Source organism: Anser brachyrhynchus (assembly GCF_964034855.1).
Source record: "Anser brachyrhynchus genome assembly, chromosome: 26".
Taxonomy (NCBI): domain Eukaryota; kingdom Metazoa; phylum Chordata; class Aves; order Anseriformes; family Anatidae; genus Anser; species Anser brachyrhynchus.
The window spans coordinates 4182000-4207577 of NC_137719.1; the positions used below are offsets into that span (position 1 = coordinate 4182000).

At 40.8% G+C, this 25578-nt stretch overlaps 1 long non-coding RNA gene across 1 annotated transcript in view; it reads right to left on the reverse strand.

The window, feature by feature from the left end:
* The window catches only part of LOC308183099, a 70097-nt gene that overhangs the window by 28445 nt on the left and 16074 nt on the right, over positions 1–25578 (reverse strand). Inside the window, exons 8-16 of the long non-coding RNA XR_013942258.1 lie at positions 25200–25289; positions 24151–24277; positions 23955–24018; positions 23035–23175; positions 19840–21674; positions 16942–18670; positions 3800–3906; positions 1321–3247; positions 708–819 (exon numbers count right to left, since the gene is read on the reverse strand). This is a non-coding gene — a long non-coding RNA (uncharacterized lncRNA). The remainder of the gene's footprint in view (positions 1–707; positions 820–1320; positions 3248–3799; positions 3907–16941; positions 18671–19839; positions 21675–23034; positions 23176–23954; positions 24019–24150; positions 24278–25199; positions 25290–25578) is intronic.

The following is a 25578-nucleotide window of genomic DNA, read 5'->3' on the forward strand; positions in this document are numbered from 1 at the left end:
CATATGAGAAAGATAAGGCCGTCAGCACTGAATACACGTAGTCTCGAAAAATCATCTTAATTGTTCTCTTCCTTCAAAACGGGCACCCAGTTCTAGTTTTAGACCTAGCGAAGTGTCACAGACTCAATGTGTTAAACCCAAATCCTGCCTCTGCGTTCACAAAAGGATTTATGGAAATACGAGCCATTTCAGCCTCTGCTAGGGCCTGCAGGAAGCCCCCTGTGGATGTCTGTCTTACCCAGAGCTCTTTTATAGGACCTTCTCAAGCCAAATTTGCAACACACAGTGTCCTGGGAATCCTTCCCCCAGCTTTCTAAACGGGGCTTCTAAATGGAAGAAATGTGTCTCGGGAGAATCCTTCTTGGGTTTTACACCAGACCCCACCCCCGTGTAAAGGGAGCATGTTTCAGCCCCATGCTGTGCAGATACATCAATAAAGCTCACAGTTCTCTCCCTCACTATCCATTCTCACCACCTCCATTTAAAGAGCTCCCAATAACTCGGGACATAACATCCAACTTCACACAGAGTGAACATTAAGCAAGGACAAATTCCCTCTTATATCATCCAAAGGCAGACTACATACCACTTAGCAGAATATGCAGGATGTGTTTTATTTACCTTTCTCAAATAAGGCACCCGGGCTTTTGTTTTGTTTGTTTTCTTTTGTTTTTATGTCTTTTTTTTTTTTTTCTCTTTTAACCAACCTTTGTCAGATGAGTTCGTCTGAAAATTGCTTGTAAAGCCCTGAGCAGGTTCTGCTGAGTGAAGCCAGGGCTGCATTTACTATTCTCCAAGCTTCCAAGGCACCTCCTTGCACTGTAATCGCACCATGATAGAGCAATGATATAAAACAGAGGGAAATGAATCAAGGCTGTTAGTATCCAAACTATTAAACGTAAAACTTCTGTTTGTGAGCCTCAGAGGTTTCTTAAAGTGTAAGGGACGTCATCAGTCTAACCATGCTAGGAACTGCGAGTTGTTTAAAGCCTGATTTAGCGCAGTTTCTTGGAGGTTCAGAGCCACTTCAGATGAAGTTGTGCCTCGCATGAAGTTAGAAGTTTTATTAAAATTGGGAAAGAACGGCTCACTTAAAAAACATCTGTTCAAATATTCTTTGTCGTCTAGACCAATGATAGATTCAGATCCAGAGGAGTCCAACAAATGTGCTTAAAGGCTTGGAAAGACTTTTCAGGGGAGGAGAAATTAAAAAAAGACTGGGGGAAAGGGAAGGGGGCATTTTTCAGAGGCATCTAAATGACATAAAAGCTTATTTGCTAAATACAGACAGGAACATAGGTGCAGTAGAGATTAACTTACCCTCCTTCCTGATAAAAGCTAAATAAGCTCATTCCAAGACCTGGGCTGCCAGAGGCACAGCGCTTCCAGTGCCACACCACTCAGCTGTTACTTCCAAGGTTTCAGTGGAACAATAACCTGGAAGACATAAATAAGCTCTGCTGTCTCCAGTAGAGTTTCAAGATGTGGTGGTCAGCATGATTAAAATATTTTGTAGCTTCTTCTAGATGACCGTCCACATGTTTCTGTGCCCGACTAAGGGGCTGAGGAAGAGACACTCCTTAGCTGTTTGCAGTGGTGTGTTAGATGCAGGTTATCCACATAGCCCTACGACAGCTTTTGCTTTAATGAGATCAGAGAAAAAGTTTAATGCTCTGATCCTCTCTCTACCGTAGCTGGAACAGCCACAGTGCTCTGTGACCTGAATGATCCTGGGTGTCAGAAGATTTAGTCAGGGACCATCGTTTTGTTCCTAAAGTGACAGATCTTTGTAAGTTCTACTGCATTTATACAAACAAAAGGTGAATGTTTGCACAACCTGTGCAGACTTACAGCAACTGCCTACAATACGGGAAAATCCTAACTGATACTGTTCCTTCTGTAATATGCATTAAATCAACTTCCATTGGTAGCAAGTCTCCTGCAGAAAGAGGGCTCTTCCTCCTTCCTTCATATAATTTGACCCCCAGGGCATAAGAGCTTTCTCCTCTGCAGCTCCTGCCCATCAGTGCATCTTCTTTGCATCTCTTTTCCCCTTCAACTCATTCACACTCTCTTCTGAACTCAGCTGGAAGCATCTCTTTTCCCCCTTGCCCATGACTCTTAATTTCTCTCTCCCTTGGCAGTTATTTAACTCATTAACTGAATTAATTTTAACCCTAAAGCGCTTTGGGTGAATAGATTTTATGAAAGATCTGATACAAAATAAAGTCTTGGGGGCTTTATGCCACTGTAGGTGCACAAAGGAGCCTCAGTGTAGCTGAGAATCAGACCCTTATTTCACGGATCCTACAAGGAATTTAATCGCAGTGCGACTCACAGATTCCATTTAATGACAAAGTCGGTCTTTGATTGATAAAGGTCCCATGCCTCTGACACAGACTAAATACCCAAGCATTCTGAAGAGTGGAAAAATTATTCTTGGATCTGTATGAAGTAACCCTCTCCATCATTTCCCACAAACTTGCTTCTTAGCAAAATTCTGTTTCTTTTTTCGAATGCTGTTTTATTAGGAAATGTTAAGAGGAGGGTAGAATCCAACACGGCGGTTTTGCCTTTTGCTCTAAGAGGTGGCTGTTGGGCAGGGCAAACAAAACAGAAATTCAGCGTAGAAATAACATGGAAGTTGCCCTGCAGAATGTTTATTTTACTAGGTGCACTGATGGCTTTGAAAATCAGTTAAGTTTCTTTTTCAGGTCAATTAAACTTTTGTTCAGCAAAACTGCACGGAGACAAGAGTCTAAGAACACGAGGTATTGATTGTAACCTGCTAGCACCCAAAAAGGGGCATTTTCAGCTGGCTATGCAAAAGTGGTTTCTGAGCTTACAATTTTCCACATAAATGCTCAGAAAGGGAGGAGGGCACCCTGCAGAGGCTCCAGAAGTGTGCTTGGTGCAACCAAGGGGGATTAGGGCCCTTCAGTAACGCTTACACCCTACAGAGCATCACAATTCCTGATTCACATCTTCGTGGGATTCTTCATATAAAACCATATATATATATATATAAGCATATAAATAAAAATACACAAAATTGCCTATAAGTCTAAAATGATGATCATTCCCACTGCTACTCTTCAGCACTATGAAGATCATGGCAGCGAGAACAACACACCACTTAGCTGCAGCCAGTTCTCAACGCAGCGCCGATCCCTGCAGGACACAATGTAGGTCCATCACAAACCTCAGCTTCAAAGTGCATTTCTTCACCAACAAAACTCCATAAAACCTGTGGGTTAGAGACCAAGAAAAGAACAAAAACTGAGAAAACCGAGAGAGAAGAGAATCATATTCTGTTTCCCACTGCAGCCACTGACTTGCTACCTAACCCAGAGCAAGTCACTGCCCAAGACACTTCTCCCCAAGGCTTCCTTGCTCAGACTATCAGCTACTTGGGACAGGGACAAGCTTAAGGCTGTGAAGTCTCTGGAGGTAAATAATATGCTGTCACCATAAACATGCATACAAGCACACAAAGAGATTGGAATGGGTTTTCAGACATAACTAGCTGGAAAAGAAGTCATGGATGGCTACCATCCTGTTCACTGGAAGGGAAAGCAGTGTCTATTTGGAAAGCCAACCTGGCACACACGTGCCTCATCCCATTTTTATTACAGTGTACTTATTTCAGCGTGGTTGAAAATTTCATCGACTTCTGTAGCAGGACTGCTCTGCTGATGGGCTGGGGCAAAAAGGAAAAAAAAAAAAAAGGAGGAGGTAAAGGAAGAAAAAATGGAACCAGTCTGGGACTGCTGCTAGTTTCTCCATTACAGACACTCACCCACTGTAATCACAGGCACTAAAGAACCTGCTCTGATCTTCTCAGAACGGATGACCTCACAGCTCTTTCCTCATCTGTAATTTCTAGATTTCAGCTGATTTAAAAGACTGTTAGGAAACAAAATAGTGTTCATAGATCAGTGCCAAAGAGAAGCCCTTGTATCAGGAACACGTCTGTCTGTTTCTGATACATGGAGCAAATTGACCCCAAATACAGCCCTGGACTCGGTGGTCGTTTTCCCTCGGAGCTGTAAATAAGGAGCAGGGCTGAGAAGCTAAGCCAAACTAATTTGGCCAGTTATTATTTGACTGAAAGGTGATACTGAACGTTTAAATGGTTTATCCCCTTCTTGTTAGTGGCATCATTCAATCAGGAGTACTAAGCCTCCAAGTGAACGGATTGCAACTACCGAGGGAATTCCTCCCTCCAACCAGGAAATGTGGGGTTTGTTAGTTCAAACAGCATCTGTAGGAAGCTGGTAAACAACAGCTGAGATGATGAAAGATCACATCAACTCCTTGCTTTGAAGTAAAAGATATTAAAACCACGAGTGTACGAGTTCTTATTATAGCTTAGCCCCCCCCGCCTGCTGATCCCCAAGAACCTGGCATGGTTGTTCTTGCTGCATAACAAGCTGTATAATAAAATTCCATAAAAACATCAACGACGCACTTGAAAGTGACATGAAAAAGCGACGGAAGCCTATTTCTGGTGATGCTGCCATTAAAGGCAATTTGTTACTTTATGCCTGGAATGAAATCAAACACACTGCCAGGCCCAGAGTGACGTTTTTAGTCTCAGAAACTTAAGATATGTTGTCACCTGGATGGGCACTCTATGACTATGCAGAAGCAGAACCATCAGCATCATTTGTACATGGAGTGCGTGTCAGGTGATCTGCAAATGAGCACAAGGACGATGGGTCATGTTTTAACAGCAGACTCCTAAGGCATGAAGTGTGAATTCTCCGGTTTGCAAAGTTGGTTAGGTATTTGCTGATAATCACAGAAGCACACAAATAAGTTAGGTGCAAATTTCCCTTGCACAGTAAAGGGCTGCAGGTTAAATGCCTACAATGCTTTTGAAAAAGCAATGGACACAGTTGCTTCTGGAAATTATTTCCAACTCCTTCACTCTACCTGAGAGTACTGAAATTTAGAGAAGATGCATCTTACATTTCTGTTACTGTCAGATTCTATCTTTAGTTCACTGTAGCTATGGAGAAAACTTTCCCTGCTTACTCCTTACCCAAGATCTGCTTTCTCAAAGTTTGGTATTGTGTTTCTTTTTTCTTTCTCTGCCAATAACCTCTCCACCTTGCTTTTCCTCTTAGCTAATACATTCTAACGAGTTTTTTCAACCTTAAAAGAATGGTATGAGGCACTAGACTGAGACTGCAGAGACCCAAGCTGGAGCTCCAGGTCTCCGGTGGTCCTGCGGTGCAGTCGTTTCTCTCTCTCAGCCATTCCTGTATAAAATAAGGATAACAACTTACATCTTCATTTGCAAAATGCTTTGAGATCTCTGCATGAGAAGACCCAAATAGTAATCATGAATAAGATCAAATAAGAGAAGGGTTTTATTCCTTGTCCTAACACGCTGAGTGAAATGTTTTATCTATGCAAATATTTTTCCACAATAAGTTGTTGTTAATAACAGCCTTTCCCCCTCACTTTTTAAAGCCTTGGGCTTTACAAATTTAAAAATGCCTTCTCAGGAGGATCTCTAAAACCCATACCCCTGATAATGGGGACTCTCTCAATGCCAACTATCCCCCTCCTGCCTCCTCCTCCCCCAGAAAGGCACCCTAGATCATGTATGTTTGTAACAATGCCTTTATATGATCAGGGTAAAATAAGCACATACAGTCCAACTTGAACCAGTCATGTGCATGTGTCAGAAGGTGTCTAAAAGTTGAAGAAATATTCTGAAGTATTTTGCCATCTAATTTGTTTGATTAGGTGCCTTTCAGCACATTTAAGTACATTTATTTAGGGTACCATAAAGCTTACAGAGACTACCAAAGTGCTTTAGGATACAGCACATCCTGCTTCTGCAGAAAATGAAGAAACATTTTAGATTTTGACCTTCAGATAAACCCCTCACAAGCAGCTTTATGTCTTTAATACAGCAGTGTTTAGGACTTTAAAATCCTAAAAATAACTGATGTTCACAAATGAAGGAATGCTTACGGATGTGGATCCAGCTATGAACCCACGTCTCAGAGATACCACGTTCAACCAATACCTTTCAGGTGGGATCTTCTGAGAGTCTTCCTGGCCCTTAAAAATGATGGTCAAGCAATGGCAGCCCAAACCCAGTGCAGAGTCCATCTACCCCTGAAACCTTTGGGCAGGCACCCTTACAGCAACAGAGTTCAGACCCAATACAAGCAGGTGCTCCGGAGAATCAGAATGCAGACACCTTGCATCCTTATTCCTTCTGGTTTTTCATGCAAAATTGTGATATCAGGTTTCAAACCCCAAGTATAAAGCCCCCAAATGGATGGGAGATGCAGCCAGACATCACTGCTCACCTTCACCTCTGCCCTATCCCTTTATGGAGGCTGTAAACTAGCACATTCACTCGCCAAATGCCTACGCATAACCACGAGCCAGAGACTGGCAGCAGGTAATGGATTATTAATTACTGCTGACAGACGTAGCCAGTGGCTTTCCCTTAGTTTCCACTTCTGGGTAGAAATCTGCACACTTTCCTTGAGCAAACAAAGTGGCTGTGGCATAACCTGCCTTTTTCTACCGACAAACCTGAGCACAAATAGGTCCCGATTTTGCTTGTCAAGCAGTGTCTACCTTTGCTGACAGCATTGAGCATATGTTGCAGGGGTTGAGGAGCAAAGTGAGGCACGAGGAGGGCTTGGCTCTGCATAGTCCTGACCTAAGCACTGTTGTTAGTCTACAAGAACACCTCTTTTTCCAACACAGAGCTGCTGGGTCTGATTCAATCAGCTTTGAAACAGAGAATGTGAAAACAAATCTGTTCAGGTTCTCTCCCTCTTATTACAAGACTTAGCACCTCTGCAGAATGAGCACTGAGAGAAACACACACTCTGCAAATGAATTAATTAGACACCATGAAAGAATATGCAGGCTTGGAGGGGTGTTTTACTGAGCAGTTTCCAAAGTAACAAGTGGTGAAAAAAATTAAATCGCATTCCCCGGTGCCCTAAATATGACAGATCAGAACAACCAGGGTAGAGAGAAGCATACATGTGTTAGGACTGGTACGCTGATCATCATGAATACAGATCGATTTGAAATGATTGTACAGTCAGCTGTCAGAACACGCTGGTCTTTCACTTCCCCCCTTCCCTGCTCTAAAGGTATCTGCCTGCATTATGGGGCTACAAGTAATGCAATAAAAAAAAAAATTCAAGTTTCATTTGACTCTTGTTGCACTGTACACCAGAGCTGCATGCTTTACAAGTCTACTAGAGTGAAATAAAAAGTAAGACTTCCTGTATGTCTGCACCGCTTCTCAGGTTATGAGGCAGAGAAAAAAATCAGTAATTGCTTTACATATAAATGTGAAAACAATTTTAGAACTCCCTGGTCCTGTATCAACATCCATGCATTTGTCTTTTACCAGCTCTCAACTGCACATTATCATAACACGTCATGATAAAGGAAAGGGTTATACTCCATGGCTCTGTGTTAACCTGTTTATGTCCAAGCATTTGCAAAATTCCTCTTTTCCCGTTGAGGTGTGCAGGGGATGCTAAGGGCTCTACAGCTTGTTTTATTTTCTGAGGGGTTTCAAAGTAAAAATCTATGACTATCTCCCCTAGCCTTGTATCCTCCAAAGTCACAGAGTGCAACAGGAGGAAGAACCTAACATATAAGCTGGGGTAGGCACAACTCCAGCCTTCATCTCAGTGCCTAGGTGCTGCTGGCTGCACTGTATTGCTGGGGTACTGCAGCAGTGCAGAAAGTGTGACAGAGAAAGAGGGAAGTGCTGGCACGTGCGTTTCATTAAGTGAATCGAAAGAAAAGCCAAATTCTAGGTGGCAGACCAACATACTTTCACCAAAACCACTGAATGGGTTTTAATTCATTTGTATTGTTATCTCAGGGCTAATCTATCCACATAATCCAGCCCCATATTCTGCTACATCCATCGACAAGAGAACACGCACTCCAGCAAGGAAAAAGAAAATCAATACTATGCAATTAAAAATATTTCTTTTAAGTAGCGGTAACCTGCCTTTTCCTTTGGCAAAGACAGCCAAAAGCTTGCACAGTACATACAGAACAAAAATAAACCCAAGTGGACGTTCTTCTCAAGCATTCATATGGAAACCCTAGGGAGATGAGTGCCACTTGAGGGAGAAACAAAGCACTTACCTCAGTGCGATGCATTGCCAGAAACCATTAAAACAAAACAAAAAAAAAAAAAGCAGAGCACTATAACTATTTGCCATGCCTGCTGCATATGGCCCTGCCTTCTAGTTAGATCCACGTAGCAGTAGTTAAAGTGCTTTGAAAGAGGATTGAAACTCAACAACCGTATTAATTAATGCATTGAATAGCGAGCACGTGCACTGCCGACAGACTGGGTTTCATTTGTATTATGCAGTGAAGTCCTCGTGGCCAGACCTCGTGCAAACCCACTGCAATTAACGGGGATCTGCAAAAGTCCTTGCACAGGCCCAGGAGCCTGTAGAGTTATTTCTTGGGTTTTGAGGCCGGTCAGTGCCATTGGATCATTTGGCCCCGTCTCCAGAACAGCACAGGCTAGAGAATTTCATCAGCCAGCCATGCACTGAGCTCACCAGCTTTTGCTTCACTAAAGCACATCTTCCAGGAAGAAATATAGTCAAGCCGTGGAGAAGGTGAAAAATGGGGATTCCCAAAGCCTTTCTCAGAGTAAGGCTAAGGCTAAGCAGTGGACAAACCAACTTGGAAACGAGCAGAATTTGGCTGCAATCTGCACTCGATGGCCCTAAAACATCACAAAGCATTTCTGAGCCAGTTGAACTTTTTTCAGTTTGAAGGAAGTGAAGAATTATAAAGTAAAATACGGGGGATCACAACAAAAGCATGCATGATATTTGTCATGAGCTGCAGTTTGATATTCTCCTGTCCTCTCACGCTGTTTCATTTCTAAAACCAGTTCACCCTGGATCCCATCACATGAGAACATGGCTGTGGCTCGTAGGGGGTACTGAGAAGGAATTTTCAATGCCATCACTACTATTTGTGCACACCCTAGAGGGATTTTCTTCCCCAAATCCTTATCCCTTCCCACTCTCCTCTCATTCTTTAACTTCTTTAACACTTCTCATCATATCTAAAATTAAAAAAAAACAAAAACAAAAAAAAACCCAACAAGCACAGTGACAAATTTAAGTATCTGAAGACAGTGATAGATATCCATCTAGGTGCTGTATCTTTAGTTCTGTGAAGTCACTGGTACTGGATTTAACCAACATTTTTTGCATAACAGTCTGAACAGGAACATATTAAAAGCCCTAGCCTAGCTGTGCAAAATAAAGAGTGTTTTATTGCTAAGCAGAGTAGAAGATCAACAGGCAAACTAAGCTGGACTTGAACTTGAAATGTCATAGAGTACTTGGATGCCAAAGACGACAGGCTGAACACTGTCCAGAATGCTTATGGCTCTGATTTAGTGCCCACCGAAATCAATTATTGATTGGAGCAGGCGCTGGAAGATGCCTTATGTGAGCTGCCCAAAGGGACGCGGGAAGTTCATGGCAGAGCTGAGAACCAGCCCCGATCTCCAGACTTTCATTTTAACCATATGTCCATCTGTCCTTTTAAATTTTTCTGTATTCTCTTTAAAAGCAATTCCCCCCACTTCTGCCCCCCCTACTCCGCTAGGAAGAAGATGGCACTTTAGCTCTCCTAGCTGCGCTCTGTCAGCTCTCACTGCCACTTGGGATGTGCTGTCGCTTCCATGGAAACAGAATCATGAATCTTTTTCCCAGGAAATGCCTCCAAACTGCCTTCATTTTGTTTTGTTGTTGTTTCTAGGCAAGTCTGCGTGTGTGCATGTGCACATATGCATGCCGAGGCTGTAGGACTTTTGCTGCTATTTAACAGAGAAACAACGGTTTGGAAACTGAATTAGGTGCGACATTAATCCAAGTGTAAAATGTTCTCTCCCTTTTCAAAGGGTTTCCCCTCTTCTGACTGGGACTTCTTTGCCAACATTGGTCTTGCAATTTGGAAGGCAGGAGAGTATTAAAATACTCAGCGATTTATCTGCATCTCTTGTGGTCGAGGAAAGGCAGTTCTCTGGTGCAAGGAAAGAAGGGGAATGTCTGTCACAGCAAGTCCAGGTAAAACTATGCAGTTCGCTCTAAACTCTCACATTAACATGTGCTTTCCACCACCTTGGGCAGCGCTGGGGATTGGACTGGAACAGAAAACTTGACAGTCTACAGCCTGGGCTGCCACAGCAGCTCCCACCGCTTGAAGTTGGGAAAGCTCAGCAGCACGTACGGAGTCAAGCCCAGAAGAGGCAATGCAATGTACACTGACAGTGATTTACAGCCAGGCAGGTCCTCTTACACCTGAGGAGAAATTTAAGAGGAAAGAAGTCCCTAGAAAAGACTGCAGAGCATATCAAGTCACGGCGCTGCAGAGACAACGACCAGCCCTACCCATCCTGTACAGGTTTTTCTCCATCACTTTCACTATGCAAAGCTGCCAGATCTAAGCCAGGATTTACCAGCCAGGTCTGCAGCCTTGCAATCCGTACAGAGTACAGGGCTATGGAAATCTTGAGCTCTGCTCCTCAGAAGTTCATTGCAGAACAAGCAAGACACCACGGGGCACTATTGCTTGCATATGGTCTTAAATTCTGCCTCATTTATTTTCTGCTTGTTCTCTCATGGTATACCCTGTACAAGGGAAAAATAGATGCATATTTCATATTTTGTTGTGTATCTAAATATTACTATAACAGACAATTTTTTGTATCTGAAAAATGCATATTCAACTAAAATATCATAAATTTCTCAAAATTTAGTTTCAAAGTGTTAACAAATATTTCCTAGAAGTGAACATTTTTTGAATTTCCATACTGAAATTATACTCGGTTACTACATTTGCCTCAGTTTCACTTCTAAAGCATGAAAAATTCAAAATGAAAACTATTTCATTTTAACCAAATAGCTTAAAAGAAAAATTGAAAACATTTTTTTTTTTCAGGAAATGAAGCCTCCACTCAAAGTCAAGAGGATTTTTTCTGGAGTTCTGAATTTTAGTTAGCCCGTTCTCATCCTTCATTTTCTCCCTAAGATCATTTATTCAAAAACTCTTCGATGTGACCAAGGCACAACAAACAAATATAATTCAATCACTTTGGCCTATTTTTCCTTTTCTATTCAACAAGAGTGAGGAAACAAGAATAAAACCTTTTCATTTACTCCTCAGGGGCAGGAAAACGAACTGGTTTGAAGGGGCCGAAGAGTTAAAGTGGGACATGGAGCCCGTAAGCTCCAGGTCACAGATCTGAATACCTTTTTCCAGGAACATGAGGCATTTGGACTTAAGAAGTGCTCCTCTTATGGCCACCACCAGAAAGCCCAAATTCATTCCAAAACACACGAATTTAACTGCATGTCAAAATTCGGTGTGACACAAGTACTCGTGGTCGTGACTCCCGATCCCACACGATTAAGCAGTGCTTTCAGCGAGTCCTCAGAAAACTGGGAACCAACAGTAGTGACCAAGGCAATGCACCTTCCTGTTAAGAGCACTTTATGAAGCCAACTCAAGTACGACAAGGGTTGAGCTATTCGACATAGTAAAGCTGTATGTAACGGGCAGAAAAACTTTGCTCTGTCATGTCCTTGTACCAACTTGCAATGTACAACAAATGATTTTGGCAGCAAAGGAGAATTCTCCCACTGTTATATCTGCAATGCTAGTGCAATCCACAGAAACCATGTTGGTTTCATGTATCATAACAGCCCGAGGGAAACTTTACTCTTTTTTTATTTCATTCCTCTCTCTTCCTATTTTTTTCCTCCATCCTGCAAACAATTAATTATAAAGCTACACCTAAATTATAAATTACCAACTTTAGGGGGGAAAAATTTACTTGAAATTCTGAAGGGCTGATATGTCAAGATCGGAGAGAAGCAGCTGTTTTGGAAATGTTGCCTTTTTCTTTGTTCCGAATGCTATTTAAACATTGGCAGGGGGCCTCATTAAAGATGAATCGATGAATTAGTAAGTAGTGTTGTAGCCAGAAGAGACAGCATGTGCTCCTGTGGTGAAAACAGATTTACACAAAAGAAAGGAAGGGGGGAGAAAATATCCCATCTCAATGTGTAACAAAGTCAGTGTTTTACAATATTCTATCAGAGCTGCACCAATCCCAGGCAGGATCCATCAGAATTTCCAATATAAATTCATATTTGGGGATGGAAGTTGGAACTGGATGCAAAGTTTCCTCTGGGCTAAAATGTAATAGACAAGTTTTGAACCCTAGAGCATTTTAGTTACCAAAATGTTATGAAGTGTGAAATAATAATAATTAGGAATATAACATGGGAATCACAAAACATGAAGACGCAAGCCAGCTGAAAAAGCAAAGAGAGATATCAGATCAACTATCACAATAGATGCACGCATGCATGAATATGTTAATAGCACCTTACTTTTGGCAACAGACTTCAATGAAAGTGTAAGAAAAAAGGATCAGCTTTAGCCATGGAACTGCAGGGGGGGCTCAGATAGTCCAAGATGACGAGGATAGAAATATCAAGGGACAGACCAAAAGTGGAACTGCTTATCTGACTCTGAAATGCAAAGAAGTCAGCGAAGACAAAAGACCTGTCACAGCTCCTGCCCTCAGCATGATGCTCACTCTTTTGGCCTTCATCTCTTGCTGCAGCACCAGGAGGTGCAAAATAAGAGCAAGGCAGCGGTTCCACGCTTTTGTAATGAGAATGGTGCTTCCCATCGTGTAGCTGAACATACCTTTCACATAACCCTTGTCACAGGCATGCTCCCATCACCTGAGCTGAGCAAACCCATCAAATACTTGGACATCCACCCACCTTCTCATATGCCAGCAGACGTTTTATCATCAGGTGAGCAGCAAATTGAGACTGTGGCTCTAAACTTAATGACAGAAACCAGATCCACATGCCCTTGGATTTTTTTTTTCAAAACTCCCAGGATGACTTCTGAGGAAAGTTTTAAAGAAAATTAGTTTCTACCCTTTCCCATGCAGACCTCCTTCTGGAAAGGCACTTAAATATTTTGCCAACTAAGAACAAAAATACAGCAATTCAAAAGTTACTAAAAGTGCATTTGTATTTGAGACAAGTGGAAGAGAAGGTGCTTGCACTGACCTACACACTACGTAACTGAAGCCCGTGTTATTCCTTGATACTTTATTTCCCTACTAATTATAATAATTTGGCCTCTGACTAACAAGTAGAAACATGAAAATTTAGCTGATGTTTTTTGAAGACTATAGAAGGATGACAGAGAAATAATCCATTAAGATATTGTCACCTGTGAACTGCTACTAGTTGTTCTCCTGTTGTGCTAGGGACTGTACCGGCACAGGTTAAATTAAGGATGTACACAGCCCAGAGAATATTTCAAGTAGCTTAGATTAAAACAAAAACAAACACAACAGAGTAAGTTTAATTTCCAAGGTCTCAAAATGAAGAATTTACTCAAGGTCACCCCTGCAATCCGTAGCAAAGCCAGAAGTTGAATCCAGACCTCTCATATTCAACACCTCTTCATCTATGCCACATCCTAGAAATTGTGACACAAAGGACCCTAAGCAACTACCAAGAAAACAAAAGATCTCTGAGTGATTCCTGTGGGTCTTCAATGCATATAAAATATATATTTATCACTCCATCTTCCTACACTCTGATTCATTTCAGATCTATCACTATTAACAAACCTCAAGAAGAGTCCTAAAAACTTGCAAGACATTAGTTGCTCTTTTACAGTTACCAGAGGACCACTTATCCTACTTTGTTAGGCATAAAGAGTCAAGGTCTTCAACTGCTTTCATTTTTTACCCATGTCAAAGATTTGGGACAAATAAAACGTTAGTGTTATTCGTGTCTTGAATGCCACAAGGCTGAGCTTCCTCTGTTTTGTTCTTTTAAATCATTGACAATTCAGATCTGGTTCAAAATACTGCGTGTGATGTATTTTGCTTTCCTTAAAAGGGGAAACCCCAAACCTCCATGCTGAACGCTGACAAAATTACTGACCTTCACACAGGAGAAACTGAGGCACAGAGCAGTGAAATGACATAGCACTGGCACACGGGCATCCTGAGCCAGAACTAGGACTCAAACCCAAAATGCTGCTGATCTCTCAGAACCCCAAAACAGAGGACACAGCTGGAACAACTATCACTGTACAAGGGGCGTATGCATGTTTTTTCATTTGAATTCTACTTCCCCCTATACAGAGACACAATAAGAGAAATATAAAGAATAACAGAAAGTTCCTTACAAAATAATCACACACTCAGGTGATAATAGCTAGCAGTTTATGCCAAAGATGGAGAGTGAAGAATTTGACTTCCCTTTTAAACCAACTTCTGAGATCTTTATGCCATTTTAAGTTTGTTATTAGGGATATTAGGAACAGATATTTTTTTAATTAACTTTATGTCCCCTGACTCCTCCCCAACTGCTTCATGTACTTTATTACTCACATTGACTCCCTGTGACCATGACCCAGATTCTCACCAACACAGAGATCTGCTCAGGCAGAACTGAGACCATCAAGAAGCACAAGAAGCCTCCCCGAATCACACCGGGCAGCCACTCCAGACCTAACTTGATGGCTTAAGTTAGAGCAGCCCAGCGGTTACTCCAACTCCATTAAGGCAATCAGTCTGATTGAGACCCAACTGTACAGGAAAATTATGTGCCACCAGATTGTCTATCTTATAATGTACGTCTGTGTAGGAATACACTATCTTAAAATTTCCCTACATGAATAATTGCCATTGACAGTTAAAGTCGCATCACTTTGCGTCATCTGGGCAAAGTAAAATGGCAAAACATGAGCAAGTTTTGCTATTTGCTTTCATAGTAAATAGCAGTTTGTTCCTTAAAAGTAAAATGAATTACTTGCAAAATAAAACACCACTTACCGTAAATAAAGGGAGGGATATTTAGCCAACAAATCATACTGATTTAAATGAGCTTAGAAAATAGGGATGTAGAAAATTATTCATCAGATTGTTTTCTAGCTCACACTAAAAATCATCAAATTAAATGCCAAATGTAAGATCAACTCTGAATTGTTATAACTATTTAAATCAAGGAGGCCAAAATGCTACATAAGGCAGACAGAGAACAGCTAGAGAGTACAATATTTAAGAAAAAAATGGGGGTAGAGAAATAATCTGGGTATTTAATGCCAAAGAAATTTTAGGGTTGCAGCCCAGAAAGAGTTAACACATCCTTGCAGCAGAACATGCCTTAAAAATAAATAAATAAATGAATAAATCTTAGCTTACTATTCTTCTAAACCGACATGGCTTCCATTCAAAATGTTTGTTTCATACCATTGCTGTTCCTCTGGCTTTGCTGTACTTTCTCTAGGTAGGGTCATAAAAAAAATATTGTACCTTAAAAAAAAATGTACTTGAATCTATTGATTTCTGCTGTACTAAAGCCCCTGACATTCTGGCGCGATGAAGATATTGCTCTGGACCCTGTGTGCCTCCTCATACTTCTCCTCTGCTTATGAGGGTCTCTAAGGATGGTATTAAAGATATTGTAGTTCCCACTTTCCGACTCTGGGATATCAGCGAGATTCTCCTGTGTAAAGAATAATTATCAGCACTGCTGTTACCTCTAGTAAGTGTGTAATTACATGCTCTGTTTTGTGGGCTGTAGGCTGTGCAATTTTAAATTATACAGTAATGACAAATTCTCTCTTTTTCACCACCTTCTTCCAAATAATAATAATCATCATCATCAACATCATAATGAAAGAAAGAAAACCTTCTTCTCCTGTTAGGATTAGCAGTTTGCATTAGGTTGTGGATTTATTTATTTTTCTTTAAGTCTGAAAGGAGCTTTGAAATCTAAAATTTCTACTGAAAAATAGGAGAAAGCTAATAGAGGGAGAGGGGGAATGAATAAACGCACGGAGACAGTGAATACAGAACAAACCTTAACAGAGAGAGCAAGCTCAGGCAAAGAAAAATATTCGATTCTATTCATTCAACAGAATTTGCCCTGCTTTTATTGGAAATTCTGGTCAATAACAGGAGCCCAATGCACACTGGAATCCTTTTCCAGAAATGGAAAGAATCTCTTTACAAGCCCCAAATTGAGATTTCTTTGCAAGAAAGAAATCAGCACTCAGTGAAGGAAATTAGCCTGACCATGATAAACAACATGTAGTGCAAAGTGCGTGTAATCAGTTCAAGAGATCAGATGTCAGAGTGCTCTCTCGTCTGTCCCTTGATCATCACACCAATTAGCGATTAAATATTAAAACAAGACCACTGTATATGTGCAGAGATCGCTAGAAGCTATAAGTATGCTTCTGTGCCCACACAGACAAAGGCACAAGACACATTCAGGGGTACACCGAGCGAAAACAAAAAGTGACAAAATCCATTTGCAGCAATGCAAAAGCAACATTTTTCTGTGCAGTGGGGAGAACCTTTCCTTTGTGAACCGAGAAGCAGATATTCAACTGGTTTATTTGGCTTCAACAGAGTTAAACCAGTTTATATTTGCAGAAAATTTGGCACACAACTCTGTTTTTATTTTCCTGCTGCTACGAAGGTTTACATATATTCACATTCCCTTTGGGATAAGACTTATACAGGTTACTAGGGAAAAATGCAAAAGGGATGTATACAAATACCCCTCTAAAACCTACAGGATTTGAATTAGATCTTTTCCATGGGTTATTTCAGGTATGAGGCTTGAAGGCAATTCTATGGAATTTAATTGTTAAACAGAATCCTCAGTGAAATTGTCTAGGAATGTCACAAAATAGAAAATTCGTTACGATGTTATTTACTATTCAGGCTTCTTTTTGTTTGCTTCCACCAGCAGGATGCTGTTTTCCCTCCCAATATCACAAGATGTAATCTCATGTAATCACATGAACTGTTGCTATTTACAGTACCGTTTCCAATTAAACAGTGTTCACACGAGGAAAACACGCAGGGTCAGGTCCTAAGAGCATACAGGTATTTCAGCAGCAGTCTATCAGGATAGTCTTTGCTGTAATGGAAAAGAGTGGGTTAATTTGAAAATTCTGGCTTGCAGACCACTGAACAGTCCTTAGAAATGGAAACTCGTAGTTGCTTTTGCAGAACAATTATAGAAGGCTATCTGGGCCCCCAATCTGTGTTTTACTACTCAACCACTAAGTAACACTAGAGCGATGAAAACAACTTGGGCTTTACCTCAACTCCGTCCTTAATGTCCTACTAGGAATTAATTCTTCCACTGCAGTAGTATTCCGAGGCTCTGATTACGTAGCATTATGTCAGGCCACATGAAATAAATTGCAAGAGCAATTTCTGAAGGGAAAGTAAGTCCTATGGTCACGAGAAAATTCCAAACCTGGAATTCAAGATTCCTGCCTCTCAGCCAAGCGAGTAAAATAGTAATCCTACTGATTGGATTAACAAAGCTATCTCAGCTTCTCCAGCTCCCAGCGGTAGGACAATCCTGCCTCAAAACTGGTACAACCAAATGCATTGGGTTGTTAGAACATATAGGGAGCCTCTAAAGCTGTTCCATGGCACCTCTGAAGCTGAAAGTACTATTTCTTGTGCATTCTGTAGGACTTAATACAGGATTCCAGAAGGCTTCAACTAGCACTAAGAGATCTCTTTCTCCTCCTTGGTTTTATAGCTCTTTTAGTCATTGTATCAGAACACTTCTGACATGGAAGGCAAAGGGGGCAGATTGGAATCAAGTCCCACTGAAAGTCGGTTGGATTTGGGGACTAACATGCCTTGCAACAATACCCTATGTTAACATCTGTGGGACTAGTTATATACTTATGTGTGTTATTGGATCAGACTCAAAAGACAAGAGTCAAGCCCTAAAAGGACAAGGTGAGGGATATGCACGACTGGGACATGAAAAATAGGAATTAAGTCAAGCATGCAAAATTGTCATTAAAATTTACCAGTCCAGGGACTAAATATATGTCTCTCCCTTACAAAGCCTCATGGAGAAAATCTTATAAAAATTAATAGGCACTGAGTCAACAGCAGTCTACAGGAATAAAATAGGATGCCATATAAATTACTCTAAAATCTACAAGGAAAGGTGAAGTTTCAGAGAAGTTTTATTTTCTTAAAGGCTCATATTTTAACTTCTGCAATCACAATAAAGGCCTAGAAAATGTCTAGAAGAGGAAATAATTTACAAGTAAATGTAATAAAAAATGTTGTTGTACTTGTCTTGAAGAAAATGACTTGCCCATAGACAGTAGAATTTTACTCTTGAGTTAGATCTCACTTAAACCTGTCTGGTATTGTACTGTTATTGATAAATCCTAGAGGAAGTTCATTTAAATGGCATCTGTAAATTATTAGCATTATCTTATTTATTCTGTTCTATGATACAGAAGTTCTGCACAAATTTAACAATAGGTACCTCACACCCAAGAAAGAGCTAATGCTCCACAAATTAGGGAATGAGACTGCAAGGCAAATGGCTAAAATGCTTTCCAAGACAATAGGAAGTCTTAGTTCAAGGGCACACCCTGCCACCGCTCACATCACTTACTCCAAACGGGGGCGATACCTTCTGTATTATAGAGGCGTTGAGAAGATAAATGCAGCAAGGACCACGAGCTGTTTCATTTACAGATGACCACAGATGGGGAATAAATTCTGTAGGAAAACAGAATCAACAGCATAAATTAAACTGATTCATCAACAAGCAGTACTAAACATCTCCTCAAGCTAAGTTAAGCCTTAAACTTCAGGGTGTAACCCAATTACCACTGGGGAGTTGATATTTAGATCTTGATCTGAAAGATAGCGTTGCATCTATCTGCAGACCCACCAAAACAAGGCCCAAGCTATCTGAAGAAATTCTGCTGCCTTATACATCCCGTACAGCACTACGTGCATTTATGCTGCTTGTTTTCTTACATTAAAAGCTCCAAATGCCAAGTCCAGCCTCATGTAACAACACACGGCATTATGCAGCTCTCCAGGTGCTCTGTGGCTATTTCATCTTCCCCTGGAACATTTGGTATTGAACATTGCCAGAGGCAATGGACCTTCCGGACCAACAGCCTGCCCGCTATGGCAAATCAAATGCTTGCCATAATTTTTCAAATGGCAGAGGTTTAGGTAAGCAAACATACCCACCCTATCACCCTAGACAAAACATGAATGCACTGCAAAGCTGTGCTGCTTGTCTCACGTGAACCCTGCTCGTAATGTAAAGCTGGCAAGGTGTGACAACTGCCTGGAAGGACAGTGAGTGTTGGAACAGATGTAGGTCAAATTTGTGTCCAGGTACCAGAATACACTGCCTATCGATAAGTGCTGCTTTGTTTTCACTGAAGGCGTTCTGTTCCCATTAGAGTAACACAGATATTGACAGAGAAATAAAACTAATGCGCTGCGATAGATGCCCACAACCTTTTCTTCCAGGAGTTTAAAACCTATGTTGTATTGTGAGCAAGCTACACACCATGCAAATGGAAAGCTCTGTTAGAAGGAATACCCTCCCCATGAGAGCTTGTTGTCTGTCGCAAGAGTCATTTAAAACCTCTCTGGATGATGCACTGGAAAAATAATCTGCTGGGAGTACAGGGGGAGGGATGGACCTGATTATCTAATAGGTGTTCTCTGTGTCTAATTATTAGGCTTGGGCAAGAGATACAAGGGAACGCAGCAACAAACCAAAAACAGCTTAGAAAATATTATCAAAGCCTTTTTCTACACAGTTACACAAGAATTTCAGGATATTTACAAAGCAGGTTGTTAAATTCTGTGCTTTCAGTATGCCCGTGTAAAGGAGACTCTGACCGAATGCCCAAACCTACCATCAGTCACCTGGAAATCTGGGGCTCACTGCATTTCCCTCGCTGGGTGGTTTTACCTCTCACGGACTCTGTCGATATAACCTTGGGCTTCCAGAGACAAAAATAACTCTAGGTTTCCTTTCTGCACAACTAGAAAATGCCAGCCTCTGGCTGAAAGGCACTTGGGAATGGGACTCTCTTCTACTTCTGCACACAGGGGCTTGCGCACCAGAATCTTGAATTCAGAAATGATTTAAGCAGTAGTCATGAGGTCAAATAAGCTCTTTCAAAAGATCTTCCAGTAGATTTTTGTTCACCTTTATCTTTACAAGATGGAATGAGGTTGATGTGAGTGCAATGTTCTTCAAACTGAAGGGAAAAGAAGGGGAGGACAAACAGAGCCAAAGGCAGCGTTTTTGGGCAACCAAAATGCCTTCTCCCCCCTCTGCCAGATACAGCCATCCATGGTTTTCTTCTTGCCAGTCCTTTCCAACAATTTTCTGCTTCGTGACTGCTGCAACATTAGCATTAAGGATATTTTGTAAGATAATATATTTGAGCCCTGAGAAAACAAATGTTTGGAGTATCATAAGCAAATGGTAAGGAGTGGGAACAGAGGCTACAACAACAAAAAATCACTTTCCCTGGTGCCTCAATTCCCCCTTTCTCAAAATAAGCAATATTCCTGACCTCCTTTGTGAAGTGCTTTGCAGCCAACAGAATTAAAAGTACCAGGTAGAAGCTATGATTCATTATTACAGTGAATGAATTTCAAACAAAATGTACTTTTGGACTAATCCTGCAAGTCTTCGTGTTAAGTTACAAACAGCCTCTGTTTAAGTTAATCTGGGGACTCAGCAGCTTTCAGGATCAAAAAAATACCAAAATAATGTAGTCTTTCTATATCTTAGTTTGACCATTACAACAAGCACAAGCAGTTATTTGTTTCACCACTACATCATCAAGAGGCTTCATTAGCGTATGTAGCATAGTTCAAGATCCTCTGTTGAAAGATGCCCCATAACTGCTAAACATTATTCATTAATAAATACCTTATATATGCACATGAGAATTTTTTCGCTCTCCAAAAATAACAGGTTGTTTTCCTGCCCTTTCTGCCACACAACCACATATATATTAAGTGCAGAGTTTTTTCCCTAGCACCTCTACAAAATTTGTTAGGACAGATTTGGCTCCTCTGTTTCAACTCTGTTAGGAAAAAGGCTGTAAAAGTTCAGCCATGGATGATTTTTTTCCTCTTAGACACAGAATATGATCTAATTTCTTTGTTGCTGCTAGGCTTACAGAGACAGTTTTGAAAACTATCCTCAGGCTCCCCATCCTTTACTTGGGGTGCGCATTTCAGATTTTTGAATGAATCCCTTTTCCTGGATTTTAATTGACAGTGAAAACCTGATTTCTGAAGCCAAGGTAAGGTACTGAAGGTAAGTGATCAAAACACTGCCCCTGTAATAAATCACTGTAGTCCAGGTCACGGTTTGGAGTGTGAATGCAGCGTTCAATAAAGAAACACACTCCACCTTTCAGCTTCAAGCCGACCCCAGCTAATTGACCTCATTGTGGTCCCCCCATTAATCATTCTGGCACAAGGGGCAAGAGGCAGCTCCACTGCATAGACTTTTGTGGGGTGGGGGTGGAAATAAAAGGTAAGAGGAAATCATAGACAATTCTTCCTTAATTAACTCATTGGATTTCCTGCTTTGTTAGATGTCACAGTTTTACCAATGCAATATGAAGAACGGTATGGATGGTTTGTCCAGTTTGAGCTCACGTAGCCCACGGATGCCCAGCGCAGCAAACAAAAGTAGATGTGAACAACTGCCTGGTACCAGGTCCTACAAAGACACAGGAGAGTACAACAGGGTTACGTAATTGTTGGAAAACCCGAAGCAAACCACGCTACCCTTTCATAAAAACTTCCCTTCAAATATTACGAGTTCAGTTCTGTGCGTGACCCTGCTGTCATTCAAATAAGAGCAGAGCAAATAAAATTACTGCTATATCTGCATAGGGTTTCCTATAAACGTTGTGTGAAGAGAATATTGTGCCAGAGCACATTGGGAAACAATGAATCAACATCACCTCTTAGCAATTTTCTTTCAAGACTTCAACCTTTTTTTTTCAGCTATAACCAACGTCACCTAAAAGTTTATCTATTTATCTAATAAGTCAGCGTGATCACCCAGAGAGCCGTGGCCATGCTCATGTGAAGAATTTCAACAATTTAAGTTAAGGAAGTGACCCTACTGACACAGAACTGAAGTCTGCACGTAGACAGAGAGAATGTGTGCCATTTCCAAACGTAAATGAAGTTTTGGATTCCAGAATGATCAAGTTAACAATATTATTTAGATGTATAGGTGCACAGACACCTTTAAAAACCGGGTTAAAAAGTCATTGGGAGCCAGTGGAATATAAGAACTGAAGTCTCTAATAAAAAAGGAACATGTAAGCACTTTCGTATTTTTTATCTTGTCTTTCATTTAGGATTATGCCTGCTTTATTTTCGATCGGCATAAATCTGTTCATAGGCTGTGAACAACCAGATCTGACTTTAGTGGCCCTGCTTTGAGAGGGGAGTTGGAGCAGGTGACTTTCAGGCATGCTTGACAACTTAAGTTATCCTACAACTGCATTAGAAAAGGTTTTAGATAGACAGAAATAAGCCTTCTAAACACTGAAATCGGAGGGATCTAAACATGAACATGCAATTGTTTGCTAAACCGCCAGCAATTTCTGGGGAAACATCCACCCCAATGCAAGGATTTTCACAACCACCTAAAGGATTTACTGAAAACCATGAATTTAAATTAAGTAAAGAGCTCAAAACTCAGGGACATAATCACAAGTAACAGTGACAGAGAATATTAACCGTCCTCAGAAATTGCTGAATATTCAGGAAGAGGATAAAATATTTAGGAGCTCCATAGTCCTGTCATCATACAAGATGTCCCACTGAACTTGCTCATCTAAACAAGCATTATTGTATTGCAGAGATTTCACAAACTGTGGTGTGCCATGAATGCACAGATTTGGGATCATCTTCTAGCTCAAGCAAATGCTATAGTATAGGGCTATTAGAAATTTGAATTTGCAAATGATTGGTGTTTGATATCCAAAGGCCCTGGGTATGTGAGCCAGGTTGCTTGAAACATGAATATCAGAATTTCTGCAAAGTCAGATCCCTAATCTTACATTTTTGAAGACATGCTCCAGTCTTTCCCGAAACTCCTTCCTTCTCCATTTTTCTCCATTTACATTGAGTGAATGCTTGAATGCTTCCCCGCTAGCAATTCAAAAGAAAGGACAATCCCCTTGGAGCGTGAGACACAGAACCTATTAATAAGCAAATGGAAAGAGCTGGCATATATTCCTCATTGTTTAATTCGTCAGCCACTAGAGTCTGAAGCATTTCTCTCCAGGGCCTCAGCCACGTAGAGTCAGTGTGGGAGATGACTTAATGCTATTGTCTTGAGCAAACTCTCTCAAACTCTCACACACAGCAAGGACTCACAGGATGAAGGCACTCATTTAAACAGACAGGTCTAGATTTTGGGGGAAACAAGCCTTTAATCCTATACATGCTGCCCACACCTGTGCAAGATTCAATTTTGTGGGTGAAAGAGAGTGCAGAGCTTTAGGGAAATGACACACTCTGCAGAACTGATGAACTGTGTGAAGATGGCTGGTGAGAAGATCAAGCCCTTATCCCCAACTGGAAACCTACCACTTCAGTTTGTGCTTCTGGGGCTGTCTTAACCCTCTCCTCCCTTGAATCTGATTTTCCCCTTCCCCTCCTGCAATACTGAGCAGTCTGAACAGATTTCAAGTGAGTGCTGCCTGATACTTACTTTCCTCTCTCTGCCTTGGTGATAACAGGGGGCCAACTTTTGTATTGCATTATTATTTGCAGGATTATTTCCATTAGGGGAAAAAACGGAAAGGACAGTCTTTTCCACTTATGGCAACAATTAATATTTTTTGCCCTCACACTTCACAGATTTTGAATAACTACACCTAGGACCTGGCCCACAGAACATCATTCACTGGGGAAGGAATGCTGGGTTTTAAGTCAGGCTCAAGGAGAAAGAGGCGGTGCTGAGGTCTATACTCACAGAGTTCTTCTGTCTTTCTCCATCATCTTTCTCCATCTTACAAGCATTTTCACCCCCACTGCCCCTGTATAAAAAACAATATTCTGCCAAGCAACAGGAAATATCAACACTAATACAAGAAATTTAAAGTACAAGAACCCACTTTCCTTTGAATTGAGGACACACAAGTGTTGGGTCTAACAGCATGTTGTATTACCTGTCTGAGGTTCATCTCCTGCTCAACAGGTTGAACACTTCAGCTTCAGTCCCTTAAAATCTTTGAAAGTCTGTTGCATTCCTGCATCTAACACACCCAGCTTGTTTGTGGATACACTAGGAACTTTCTGTGGTGAGAAAAAACAAACAACAACAACAACAAAACCCACACCAACAGCCAACCATCTGGATAATTTCCTTCCGAAAACATTTCCCCCACATACTTGTTATGTCTCCCTAAAGCTTCTGTCCTGGCTCTTCCCATCGTGTGATCTGCTGTGTATTTAAATTTCAGTCTGTGTGACAATACTACTGGGTATATCCTGTACTTAAATCATTTACTTGTCTTTCATATTGACACTTTCTCAAATGCAATCCCATCACACAAGTGCTTCAGTGACATGTTGAATATATAACAGACTCCCTAGCGGACACTGGTCATTTTAATGTTGTGAACAGCTCGTCACACCTTTCATCCTCCTTCCACCTTGCTGCATTTGCTATTTCTACTGTATAAATTGGGGTGACCATGGAATGACAATAATCTCACATTGATGCACCACTTTTCATCCCACTGGATTCCTAAGTGATTTACAGATTTCACATATGATTCACTGCATCATTTCTGTGACAGAACATAGGCTGAACCAGTGCTCATATTAGGTGAAGCTATCACCATTTGAAATTGCAGGTTAGGTTTCAGAAAGAAAGAATTTGAATAACCCCATTAGAAAAACATGCCAGTCAAAACACCCCTGAAAAAACGCACTGGATTTTTAAGAATCCCAACTGTTTAAGACAGTTTATGATTCATGCTCAAGCAAATAATGCTCTTGGCATTGTACAAAGAGGACAAAGCATTTGAGCTGTCAAGAGGGAAAGGCAGATAATGAAATGTATATAGGCACAGCCAAAACATTTAGTGTGTATTTCATCTGTATGTTCTCTATATATACAAATATACACAGAGTTTCAGGTGGAGATATATATCTATATCTATATCTATATATATATATATCCACATTCATGAATATTCATCCATACACTTACACGTTTGCCTTAGGATGGGTTTGTTCCACATTCGTTTTCAAGCTTTTTGCATGAACGCATTTATTTTCTAAAAACCAACCGTAGGTACATCTGTATAGGCAACGGGACATGAACAGAATTCTCCCATTGATAATTGCAGTAAAGTGTTATAGTTCATATTCTGAACATGTAAAGAGCCTTCCATCATGAATTCACACAGAACACTCAAAAATTACAGTAAACTCTGAATATATTAAGGGAAATAGTGACTGGAAATCCACGAAAAACAAGAAGCTAATCAGTTCAGGAAGATCCATACTTCACTGACGATGAAAAAAACCCTCTATCTTACACTATACCTCTACAGTTTTATTCAGCAAAACAAGCCAAAATTGTCCCA